The sequence below is a fragment of the Suricata suricatta genome, chromosome 3 (genome assembly GCF_006229205.1).
Source record: "Suricata suricatta isolate VVHF042 chromosome 3, meerkat_22Aug2017_6uvM2_HiC, whole genome shotgun sequence".
NCBI lineage: Eukaryota > Metazoa > Chordata > Mammalia > Carnivora > Herpestidae > Suricata > Suricata suricatta.
In genome coordinates, this window is record NC_043702.1 from 175722082 (window position 1) to 175735555 (window position 13474).

Sequence of the window (13474 nt, forward strand, 5' to 3'; positions counted from 1 at the left end):
CTGTAGTAAAATTCATGCAACATAAAGGCAACGATCTCAACCATTTTAAGTGTTCAGTTAAGTGATACTAAGCACATTCACATTGTCAGGCAGCAAATCACTATCCATTTCCACAGTTCTTTTCATTTGTCTTTTTAAATCACTACTTTTTGAAAATGCTTACTTACTTATTTTGAGAGGGAGAACACAAGTTGGGGAGGGACAGAGAAGCGGGAGAGAGAGAGAATCCCAAGCAGATTTCACGCTGTCAGCACAGAGCGCGACACGGGCTCGGTCCCACAAACGGTGAGAGCGTGACCTGAGCCGAGATCAAGAATCAGATGCTTAACTGACTGAGTGGCCCAGGAGCCCCAATACTTTTCACCTTATAAAACTGAAACCCTGTCCCCATTACACACTAACTCCCCACCCCCCTCCCCCCCAGCTCCTGGCAGCTCCCACCTACTTTCTGTTTCTATGAATTTGACTCTAGGGACTTCACGGAAGTGGCATCATACAGCTTTTGTCTTTTTGTGACTGGCTTATTTCACTCAGCATAATGTTCTCAAAGTTAATCCATTGTCAGAATTTCCTTCCTTTTAAGCCTAACAATATTCCGTTATATGAATACGCTGCATTTTGCTTATCCATTCGCACTTGAATGGACACTGGTGTTGTTGCTTCCACATTCTGCATGTGGTGAATGGTGCTGCTGTGAACATGGGTGTGTGAACATCTCTTGCGACTCTGCTTTCAGTTCTGTACTTTCTCAGGAGCAGCAGCGGGAGCTCCTCTCCGTTGCCCCACTAGAGGTCCGGAGGTGCCCTCTGGGTGTACAGGTGTCCCAGGGGTACTATGGAAAGCTGTTCTCCTGGGGTGTGTGTGTGTGTGTGTGTGTGTGTGTGTGTGTGTGTCAGGGTGATGACTCTCACTGGCCAGGTATTGCTCACTGGGTGGTCAGCTGGTAGGATTCTTGGGGCAGAGAAAGAAGTTTCTACTCACAGGAAGATTTGAACAGGGACCAGTTGGGACCTTGGGTGACAACAGGGTGAAGATTGAAGGGCCAGCGGCTCAGGCGTTGTGTTCCACGCCATCTCCCGGACACAGGCCAAGGCCTTTTTCTTGGTTCCTTCTCTTGCCCTGTCACCAGCACCACCTGGACAATGCACACTGACTCCCTGACAGTCCTCCCAGCTGTGCTCCTCCGTGTCGCCCACACGACTGCTTTCCTTCTCTGTCCTGTCCTGGTGTCCCAGCCTCCCTTCTGTCACTGTCATCCTTACTAGAGGCTCAGTTATAACCATACTTCAGTTCACAGCAGCACAAAACCCAGTTGAGTCAGAAGGGCTCATTCTTAGTGATCGATGGGAGCAAAATGTTGATACTTGTATTTCGGTATTTCTTTCACATAACATTAAATATGGAAATGAATACCTACATTCTCTGTGAAACTCTTCAGGATTTATAACATTAAAAAGCCTGGAATTATGTAATGTATTAATTATTAAAAAATTAGGGGGTGTCTCAGTTGGTTAAGTGTCCGACTTCAGCTCAGGTCATGATCTCATGGTTCGTGGGTTCAAGTCCTGCCATGGGCTCTGTGCTGACAGCTAGCTCAGAGCCTGGAGCCTGCTTCAGATTCTGTGTCTCCCTCTCTCTCTGACTCTCCCCTGCTCACGCTCTCTCTCTCTCTCAAAAAAAAAAAAAATCCATTAAAAAAATTAGAAACATGCTACAAAACATTGAATGAAACAGAAAAACTTGAAATATAAACATTAAACATGCATTATTATCTAATCTAAATAAATTGTTAACATTAATAAAATATCAGGCAAAAAGTAAATTAAATGTTATACAAAAATAAAGAAAATTTAACTTTGAAAATGAAGGTAAAATGGTATTTTAAAGAAAATGCCATCTTCATCAATGGTGCTGTCCTAGAGCTATGAATGTAGGTTTTTTTGGACAGTTTTCCAGCTGCTGAAAACACTGATTTTACACTCAGATCAATGTGGGGGTGGCTGACACCATCTTCAAATACATCCATTTCTTACTTGATAAATGAGATGCTTTTGAATTTTTTTGAGGCCATGCAGTCTTTATTGCTAATTGTATATAGTTTCTGTACTAAACACGATCGGTTTGCTTCATTTTCCTTAATTATTTCATTTATGGATAGAGGTTACAACGTGGAGAAACTAGTATCAATTTTGGTGATGAAATGTCCATCCATCACTTGCTCAGAGATAAGAATACGTCTTGAGGTAGGGGCTTTGCTTTGTTGATTGGTATTTTCTTTCTTGTTTTTTTCCTTTTATTTATTTATTTATTTATTTATTTATTTGCAGATTATGAAGGTATAGAAAGATATTTCCCCAAAGAGAAAGTCTTTGATTTGAAATTTTGATATCACCTAGAATTCTTAGGTACATCTCAACATATAGATGATTAAAATTTCAGATTTAAAAAAGGTAGTGAAGTAATATTGCTATACCAACAAAAAATGCTAATATTCTGGTAGTACCTAAAAATTACCCAAGGGGCACAGTCGGTTAAACGTCTGGCTTCAGCTCAGGTCATGATCTCACGGTTCGTGAGTCTGAGCCCCAAGTTGGGATCTGTGCAGACAGCTGGGAGCCTGGAGCTGCTTCAGACTCTGTGTCTTCCTCTCTCTCTGCCCCTCCCCCGCTCACAGTCTGTCTGTCTCTCTCAAAAACAAATATTAAAAAAATATAAAAAATTACACAATATACCAGAATACTGAAATATGGAAAACAGGCATTGTAATTGCTTACCTTTTAAAAAAGCAATCACATTCCTGACCAAGCAAGACGCCTCTCTGTGGCTCTCAGTCTCTCAGGGGAGGGAAGACGATGCTTGTAAGATTTAATGGATGGAGGCAGAGAGGAGAGGAAAGAAAGAGACCAAGTTATGGAGCCAAGAAAGCCTTTATTGGGATCTGCAATTCCCAGGCGAGGTTCCGTGACCTGAGAGTGGGGAGTCAGGGAAGTTGCACTCGGTTTGGGAAGGGTGGGGGTTTTTATGGGTGAGGGGGTTCCGGGTTTGATCTTGGGAGGGCAGATTATCAAATAAGGGCATTTCAGGGACGTAGTGGGATGGGATAGGTTGCCTCCTCTGTCAGGGTGATGGGAAGCTGGAGCTTCATGATTGGCTGTTTTCAAACTGACGCAGGACATTCCTGGTCTGCAGGTGAGGGGTGGGGGTCGTCGGTGCATGGTGTTTTTCTCCAACCCACACAAAATGGCCGCTTGGTCGCCATCTTAAGGTGACTCTTACAATGCTCCCTGTTCAATCTGCCCTGGGGAAACCAACTCCAGAAATGGGTCAAAATTCCTTAATGCAATCCCTCTAAAAAAAAAAAAAAAGCATTTCTGTTTTCTCACCAAATCTTCCTATAAATGTACAGTTAACATATTCATGATGACACACAGCTCTTTCCTGGTGATGTCCCTCAATTTTAGACATTTAGATCTTTTCTGGCTGCTCTTTCCTCCAAACAGTTACAGATTATGTGGGGGTAAATATATCCATAAACACAGTGTTTACCTGGGAGTTAGTCTCAAGAGTGTGAATCATTACCAGAAAAAGTCAGTTCTGTGGCTCAAGCCCAGCTCTGGCTTATTAAATGTTTTCAGAAGTGTGTCCTTCACAGATCAGAGTCATGGCATTGGTTTCTGAACACACAAATGTATGATCCAAAACTGATGGGGAAATTATTGAGTTTGGTAAGTAGAACTTCTCCAAGAAACTGAGAAAAGCCTTTAAAACAACGTGTGCCTGTGTGTTTCACCATTCTTTGCCCCTGGTTTTAGGGAAAAATGCCCCTCCTTTTGGTGCTCCCACCTGAGGTCAGAATACAGGGTTGGGAATGATGGAGCCCAAGGGATCAGGCTGCACCGGGCCTGGAACTTGGATCCCTTTCTCCCACGTGGAGTAGACTCGGATCAGCCTTCTGACTGTCCCATCGCTGGTCCTGTGGCTCCCCCTGCTGACCATCCACTGACCACTCAGCCTGCCTATGGGAGTGGCCAGAGAGGTCGGAGGTGACAGTATTGCCCTGGGTTTGTGTGGGACAATCTGATGGCCAGATGTTTGGACGCTGGCTGGCTGGAGCAGAAGCCAGACCCTTCCACTTCTCTTTAGGGCCATGCCACACAGCCCTAGTGACAGGCAGCCTCACAGTGTAAGGAAGAAGTTGAATTAGACTTCTTGACCCTGGTTCATCCGCCACATTGCTGTTACATTTGTCTTTCTGCCAATTACAGCTCATTCCATATCTTAAAATCTTATCCTGCCCCTGCCCCCAATTCATATATTGAAGCCCTAATCCCCAGGGTGATGGTATTTAGAGGTGGGGGCCTTTGGAAGGTGATCAGGTTTGGATGAGGTCATGAGAATGGAGCCCCTGTGATGGGGTTGGTGCCCTTCAAGGACTCGCTCTGCTGGGAGAACTGAGACTGCTCACTTGCCACACGCTTGCCCTGGTCTTCCAGTCCACGGTTTGCTCATGGAATTCCTTCTGTTTCCTGCAAGGCCCCCCAGGTTCAGATGTCACCTCTTTTGTGAGAGCTCCCACCCCCTTATCCTGGTCCTTCTCACATGGCAGTGTAAGTCTGCCCCTCCCCCTCTCCCTCTTGTCTCCTGACATCCACCGTGAGCTACTTGGATGGAGTAAGGGACCATGTCATCCGTGTTTAGTAAATACAAGGCCACCACTTAGTAGGTGTTCCACAAGTCTTTGTTGAAGGGATGAACACACTTCCATGTTGTGGAGTGTTGCAGGCTAAAGGGCTGGGCCAGTCCCTGTGGGAGGGGTTATGTAGGACCCTCAACCCGTCAGTCATCATTTTAGGAATACAGTCAGGACCCATTCTTGCTGCTGAGGGCCTGGTGGGGGAGGAACCCTGGGGGACGTGTCCCTTGTGCCCAGCACCGTGCTCGGCCTAAAGCAGGCTCTTGCTAATCCTAACCAGCTTTCTGAGTGCACTGACTTTGTGGAGTGCAAATGGACATAAACATGTTCTCCGATAACCCCCTTTTGGCCACCTTTCTTCCCTACCCCGGAATGAAATCCTGCCGGTCTCACAGACTTTCTAGTCATCCAGGTTTCAATCTTCAGATGGGAAGAACTGCAGTCAGGGCCCTGCCCCACCCCAGCGCTCAGGGGGCCCAGTTCTCCCTTCCCAGTGTGTTTACAGGCTGGCCTCGGAGCCCTGGTTGGGTGGTGGGGCTTTGCGCCCCCCTTGCCTCTTCTGTGGATCACTGGCGACTCCCCACCCCATCAGCGCTGCCCCTGACTTCCAGCAGAAGTTTCCACACAGACTCCTCACCTGGGCCAGCCTGCGTGGGGTCCACATGTGGCTGCAGGACCTGAACAGCCGCATGGCCAGTGGGGGGAGCTTGCTGTGCACACCCCTCTCCCCATCTGCATGGGGCAGGCAGCCTTCCTCCTGAAGAATTTACTGCGAGTCAGGAGTCATTTCCTGCATGCCCCAGTTCCACGGGACACAGCCCATGCTCTCAGTGGTTCTCACAGGTGTGAGGATAGAGGGTAAGAACTGCCCATCCTCCCCCCAACACCCCAGTTTACTCCTCTCTCTGAGCCTTTCCTAACTTTGAGGTGAGGGATGGATCAAGTCACCCAACTTTGTGTTTGGTTCACCTCCTCCCGAGAAGGTGGTCAAGAGCTTCTCTTCAGAATGTGTAGAAACGTAACACCCTTTGTGCTCAGCTTTGGGGTAACAGAACAGAGGAAGCCCACGGACTAGCTCTCTCTTAGCACCCTGTTAGTTTAGGTTGTGGGATGAACACGCAAATGGCTGGGTTTAACACACTGAATGACAGGCCTGCCTCCAGGGGGGATGAGGCTGTGCGGTGGAGACCAGCCGAGGGCGCCCAGCTGGGGATCCACGAGACAGATCTGGACTCGAACCCTGGCCCTCTCATTGTCTTTGATAATTGTCTCATCTCTAAAATAAGGATCATTGTGGAGCCTACCATGCGGGGGTGAGGTAAACCAGGGCTGCCTCCGGGGGAACTTGGAAGGAACCCTGGTTTCTTGGTTTTCAGAGGCGGGGCAGCTGTCCCAGGGGGTGGTCAGAAGCTTGGGCTTCGTGGTTTGGCTGGAAGCATCAGGAGCAGGATGGGTGGGAGGTGGGATTCACGGTGAGATTCAGTGTAGGGGAAGCCAGTGTCTGTCCCTGGGTGGGTGGCTGTTGGAGGAGAAAGCCAGAGACAAGTCCCTGCTGATTGTGCTCCCAGCCATCCTTGAGGTTGCACGCTCAGTCTGAGGGGCCCATCAGCGCTGTTGGCTTTTACATGTGTGTACACGAGAGAGAGAGAGAGAGAGAGAGAGAGAGAGAGAGACAGAGACAGAGACAGAGACAGAGACAGAGAGAGAGAGAGACAGAGAGAGACCAACTCCGCCATGGCCCCCGGCCTCTGGAGAGTGGTCCTGGCAGGCAGGGAAGGGGGTCCCGTGCCCCCTGAGCTCTAGCCCCAGTTCTCCCCTCCATTCCTCCCCACGGGGTCAGCCCCTTCTCTCTGGCTGACCTGCACAGGGACCTGGGGCTTGGCCTGGCAACTGACTCGCGTTCTTTCTGTTTTCTTGCAAGAGTTTCCACCCTCCCCTCCACCCAGGCCTTGGAAATGGAAACTCACTTCACGGAGCAGGTGAAGGAAGCCAGCTGCACAAAGCTGGCAAGTCTAACTGGACCAGATGACTGGAGGGAAAGGACACAGGAAGTCCGGAGGGCCCTGCGAAGGGCCATGGAGGCCCTGGTGTCACTGCTGCATTCATTTCCATCCACATAGGTCTGACCATTGTCTCTTCCTCACCGCTTGGGGGAACTTTCCTTCCCTGTCTCCACCCCATTCTGGTGATGCTCCCAATTACCGCCTCCCTCTTATTTGCCCCAGCATGGGCAGGCATGTGACTGCAGTCCTTCCTGGTGCGGATGGCCCTGCCAACCTGCTGTGCTCCGTCTCTCCCGGCCCTGTAACAGGAGGAGGTACCGGATAGATGGTGGCCGACTGGCCATCCTGACTCCACTGCAGTGTGGCTCCCTGTAGGTGAGTGATGCAGCAAGATGGGGCTCATAGTTGAGAAGAAATTGTATCTGGACACTGGAGGCTCAGCTCCAGGTGATGTGGTTTTCTAAAGGCAGGGTTTTTAAAATTTAAATTTGTTTTAATATTTTATTTATTTTTGAGAGAGAGAGACACAGCGTGAGCAGGGGAGGGTCAGAGAGAGAGGGAGACACAGAATCCGAAGCAGCTCCAGGCTCTGAGCTGTCAGCACAGAGCCCGATGTGGGGCTCGAACCCACGAACTGTGAGCCACTCAGCGCCCCTAAAGGCAGGTTTTGAAACCATGTCAGGTAACTGTACTAGAGTTTCAGTGTGACAGGTTTGAGACATGAGGGAGAATTGGAAAAACCATTCGGAGGACATCCTCCAAACTGACATCCTTTGGAATGTTGTGTGGAGTGGAATTCTCTGGGTCTTTTCTATAACTATAAACCGCATAAGTGAAGTGTCAGAATGCTCTTTTCTCCAAGCCTCAACTTCAGCTCTTGTGGATAGGTCACTCTGGTCCGAAAGACTGCTAAGGGTGGTCATGTGAACTAAACTGGGCCGAACAGGATTTCTTCTTGGGGGAAGGATGTTAGGGACCAACACATGTGGATAATGAAAGCCTGAAAGCCAGGGGCCATCTGCTTCCTCATGGAGGGCGTCCTCCTAAGGTTAGAGAGAATGAGTTCTTCCAAAAAAGAGGTAAGGCGTGGAGAGATCCATCCATCCATCTAGAAAACAGGTGGCATTATTTGAGTCTTGGAATTTTCCTGTGTTCTCCAGTGATGTGAGGTCTTTTTTTTTTTTGCTGAAAGTACTGTTTGGAGAGTTTTGTTCTTTCCAGCCCAGAGTTCTGACTAAGACATCCCCGCAGGAAGCAGGCCCTGTATTCACATTCTATCATAATACACATCCTCAGTGACTCCTCTCCCCTCTCCCCACACTCTTGGGTCACTGTCTCCTTCCCCCCTGACCCTACAGCTGGGGAGAACTATGAGATTATTCTCGTATGAATGTTTTCTTCAGCTGTTTGGCTTCATAAGTGACTCTGTGAGGGAGGTGGGCTGGGCAGGACAGGTGAACCCTACTCTACCGGTGAGGAGACAGGAAGTCAGGGAGGTGCCTTGGTGTGTCTGTGGCTCAGGGCTGGTGCTGGCTGCGGGCTGGGATGCCATGATAGGAGGGAGGGACGTAGACCCTGAAGATACAGTTAATCTCCTTGAGAGTTAGTTTCTTCAGCTGAACAGTAAGAACACATTACTCATCCCTCAAAGCTGCCACAAGAAGGAAAGGAAGGTTTCTGGTGGGAACGGCATCTGGCCTGCAGCCCCTGGCACAGCCCCATTCTCAGGGGATGGCTCCCAGTGGTGGGGAGAAAGACGCTGTCTCCATACTAACCAGCCCCACAGACCACAGACACCAAACACAAGGACCGGGTCAATCCGGAAGCGCTCTGCCATTCCGTCTTCTCTTAGGAGCTTTTTCAGCCTGTGACGATGTGGGAAGACACCTGGTATCTGAGCAGTGGTGACCCAATTCAGGCATGTTGCAGAATCACCTGAAGCGTTTGTGAAGACACAGATCACAGAGCCCACTGCCTGAGTTTCTGACACACTCAGTCAGGTGGGGTTGAGAATTTGACTTGAGCCTAAATTAAGAATTGGTTGCTTAGCCAACTGACCCACACAGGTGTCCCTGGTGCTTGCATTTTAAAAAGCTGGGGTAGAGATGCAAGGTAATCAAGACGTGGAAGCATGTATAATCCTTCTCTAAGCAGCACTCCCTCCCCCCGCTGGGGAGCCCACATGGGACGATAGGGGTGCAGTTGCAGAGAGAACTGACCTCACAGAATAAGCTCCAGCCCTGAGATGGCCCCTCTCAGAGCCGAGCAGGGCCAGCACCCCATGGTCCAGCAGGAGGGTGACATGGGGCCTGGAGACTTGGTTTAGCCTCCGATCCCACCCACCTCATGTGAAAGCCCCACCCTGCAATGGCCTCCTTGGCCGGCTGGTGGGGGCCGCGGCATGAAGATGGGTTGTGGTGCTTAGAAGGAGAAGCCCTCTCCCCTCCCCTCAGTGGGCAAGGAGGGAGGCTTCTTGTTACTCAGGATTATCATCAACCAGACAAGTCTCTTTCATTCAGAGTTTACTTTATTTCTATGTGTGCTCGTGATCCTGTCTTTCTATCTGAGGCAGCCAGGACCCTAAAGGACTCCCTGTTCTCCCCAGTCTCTCAATATCTCGTAAGAGAATGCACCTACTAAAGAGGCATAGGGTAGGAAGAAGGTGTAAGAGAGAAGAAAGAGGATCCTGGAAGTGTTCCCAGGCATTAGGGTTGTAACAGGAATAGTAGCTGCTGAGTCTATTAGGGTTGTAGGATGTCACCCAGGGAGGCCTGGGCCATCAGCACAGCTGAGTAGGTGTATGGGGACATGAAAAACAACAAATAAACAACAATCATCTCAAACTTTCTCTAGAGCTGTACACCTACCACCTGGATTGGATTTTTATATCATTAAGCATAATAAATACCATTAATACTCAAGTATCTTCAGGTGCTTGGGTGGCTCAGTGGGTTAAGTGACCAAATCTTGATTTCTGCTCAGGTCATGAGCTCATGTTTGGTAAATTCGAGGCCCTAGTAGGGCTCTGCACTGAGAGCTTGAGATTCTCTCTTTTTCCCTCGCTTCCTCTCTGCCCCTCTGCCCGGCCTTTCTCTCTGTTTCTCAAAATAAATAAACTAACTAAAAAAAATACCACTCCCAAATATCTTCACTGAACACTAATAAATTGGAGGATAAAATTATTAAAATTACAAAAAAATTATTGGGTCATATAACAAGGTCACAACACTTTCATATCATTTTTTACAGGGAAAATTAAAAATTATTTATTTATTTATTTATTTATTATTCCAAGTACTGTGGATTCAGTATCTAGCACAGATTAAGATGAAGTGAATCTGAAGCTGTAATCATAAAAAAGTTATTTTCTTGCTCTTTTTTTTTCTCCACTTGATTTTGAGCAGGAAGATGAAAGCCCAGGTACCTGCAACTTCCCACTTTCCAGTACCGGTCATTACGCTAATCTGTTTATAAACAACACATTTAATCCTTGCGACAGTATTGCCCTCTTTTTGCACGGGAGGAAGGGAGCTAGGGAAGGCTAACAGCGCAAGAACTTGCTGGGAGCGGGCCTGACCCCTCACCGGACTCCACCTCCGTCCCTGCGGTCAGGACCTGCCCTGGAGGAAGAGGCCCGAGTGAAGGCCGCCCAGGACTTACTTCCAACACAAAGAAAGAAAAGCTTCCCCAGCTGAAAAAGATACAGGGACGTGTAGACGCCGCGCGGGCGGCCCCACCTCGCCTCGGGCTACAGCACCCTCGGCCACGACTCCACAGGCCCCGGGACGAAGCCGGAGGGACCAGCGCTGCGCCGGAACCGGAAGTGGGGGCGCGGCGAGGCTGGAATCCCGGCGGGGCCTGGAAGGTGGTGCGGCGCGGACGCCGCTGCGCCTCAGGAGCAGGGGGCAGGGTCCCTGTTCTCGGTCACTTCCGGTCGCCCTGCTCCAGAAGCTCTACGACTTGGGGGAGATGGAAGAGGAAGAGAGAACAGAATCGGATCAGGAAGAAAAGAGAAAGCGGGAGGAGATGTAGGGGAGCAGTGGCCTTGGCGACAGAGCCAGCTTCCCTGCCTGGGTCTCCGGTAAGACGCCAAAAGAAGAGGGCTCGCAGCTTCTTCCGGGAGCTCAGAGGAGCCCGCAGTGCGCTCCTGCCGGTCCAGGACCCGAAGTGCCTGGCGCTGCAGTGTCTCCCACAGCCCTGAAGGACAGGGAGCGAAGAGGTGGTAGAATTTCACAGCAGAAATAGAAAACGAAAGGAGAAGCCAGATCAAGGCGAGAACACACAGATCGAAACTAGTACCCTTGAGGAAGATGTGCATGTACAGGAATGTAGCTTGGAGAAGGCTCGCTTGGAAGTTCGTCAGTTTGGGACCAAGGCTTATGCAAAAGGAAAGTTCTGGAACAGCGACGTGCCATACTGCTGGGCGCTGAGCCTCCCAATAATGGTTACATGAATTACAAGTTCTTCTAGGAGCAGATGGAAGAAAAAAGACAGCAAAGGAAGAAGAAAAAGAGAAGGACCCAGGACATGGACATTTTTAAGAAAAAGAAGAGGAGGTTTGCTTGGGTAGCTCAGTCGGTTAAGGATCCAGTCTTGATTTTGGCTTAGTTCATGATCTTGGTTTATGATATCCAGCCCCAATGCTGGGCTCTGTGCTGACAGTGTGGAGCCTGCTTGGGATTCTCTCTCCCTCTCTCTGTCTCTCTCTGCTCCTAAGCTACTCATGCTCTCTCTCAAAATAAATAAATAAACTAAAAAAAAAAAAAAAAAAGGAAAGGACACAAAGACAGGAAATTCAAAAAGAAGAAATCAGCTCCCAATATTTTGTCAAGTGGATGGATTGTGCAGGTTGGAAAGTTCAAAAGTGGGGCCGGGTTGATATTAAGAAAATAAATTCCTTTTGAGTGACTAAATGAAGTACCTCATAAAATAAAGAGAGTAACAGGAAAATATAAGTGTGGGTATAAAGTAAACCTATTGAAAAGGGGTGTTTAATCTTCCCAGTGAGATTTATACTAAATTCACATTCACTGATGTTTTGTACATTTGCTTGTAATACGATTTTTTTTCATAAACTTAATCATTTATTGATTTGTAAATGCTAATAATTGGCTTTAAATTGCCTTTTAAATTTCCAAATATGGTGTCACTGATGTGGTTTGAGGTGTTGGGGTTTGGAGCTGATGGGTAAGAAAGAATTTTTGAGACATCTTCAGTGCAAAAAGGTGGCTTTTTTAAAGCATGAGGACGGGACCCGTGGGCAGCAAGAGCTGCAGTGGGATTGTGACAGATTGTATACCTTCAGATTGGGAGAGGGTTAGGGACAGCATAAGGCTCTACGGATTTTTGGAAGCAAGGTTCCCAGGACCTTGAAGGTTAGGAAAAGATTGTTTATTACTGTTTAGTCAGTCATGAGACCCTTCAGCGTATATTAGGGGCCATATGCTTGGAGGATGATTGCCAACATGTATTTTGATGGGTAGAGGTAAAGGAAGTTTCCAAAGGAGTTTTTATATATTAAAGTAGACTTAAGGATTCTGGGTGTGTGTGTAGGGTTGGGGGGTGGGGGGAGGGGTGTTGGGATAATGGTAAGCTAAGGTTTCGTTTTGCCCTGAGCAAAGTGTCATCATTGAGGCAGCTGAATTCCTAGAGGAAGTTCACTCTGCCTGTCTCTAGGACTTGTCAATGGGCTGTAACTAGCGAGGAAATTAAATATTTTCTTTTGGCTTTGTTTCCCACATCATTATTATATCATGAAAGAACAAAGAATGTGATAATTTGTCTGTTTTGTGGGAAAAGCAGTTTTGATTTTTAGCCTAACAAGTGTATAAAATCTCCTGCATAAGAAGTTATATAGATAAAACCCAACCTTTTTGGTTAAATAAAACACAAAAACCCCCAAAACAAAAAACAAAACAAGAATGTGTAGACAGAGGACTTGCCTGCAATCCAGGCAAAATTTATAAAAATAGAGATATGCCTAGACTGCTCTGGTTAAAGTATTATGTCATCAAAGGAAAGGAACAAAGGTTATCTATAAGGGAACGATTCATGTATCTCATATTTTTTAGAATTTACTCACAAGAATTGGAAGACAAGTAAGCAAAAGGTTCAGTTTTGTGGGGGAAAAGAAGTTTGTGATTCAGAATTTTATAATTAAGTTTATAGTCGTTGATGAAGGTATTGGAGATATTCTCAGATATGCAAATATCTGAGTGTTCCAATTATATTCTCTTTTTGACGTAAACGTACTGATTATTTTTTCTTTTTGCAGTACATTACTTGAAGAAGTATTGCCCCTGACCAAAATATGAATCAAAATTGAGAAAAAGTAGTGATTTAGAATTCTTGATAGTAAACCAGTGAAACCACTTAAATTATGCAGTTAGGTCTAAATTATCAAAATAGAATAATAAAATATACTGCAAGCTTAAGTAATTATTTAAAAAATGCAATGTAAATACAGTTGGAATTTAAGTTACAAATGCATCAACAAGTGTCAATAAATGGTTATTTACCCAATCTATTTGGTTGGGAAAGAGTAAAAATGTATTAATTTCCTTATTTTACATGAGGAGAATGAAATGATATAGTTTTATTCTTGATTTTCAAGACTAGCAAAATATTTGTAAAATTTTTTTTTAAATCTTTAAAGCACCTGCTGGAAAAATAGAGAGTGAATCAGAAAAAGGGCTCTATAGCAAAATAAGCTTTTTAAAAAACTTTATTTATTTTTAGAGAGAGTGCAAACAGGGGAGGAGCAGAGAGAGAGAGAGGG

The 13474-nt window shown here is 46.9% G+C and overlaps 1 pseudogene; it reads left to right on the plus strand.

Moving 5' to 3' along the window:
- The first annotated feature begins 10104 nt into the window (after window positions 1-10104).
- LOC115287235 lies at window positions 10105-12999 on the plus strand (annotated as a pseudogene).
- The last annotated feature ends 475 nt before the right edge of the window (window positions 13000-13474 follow it).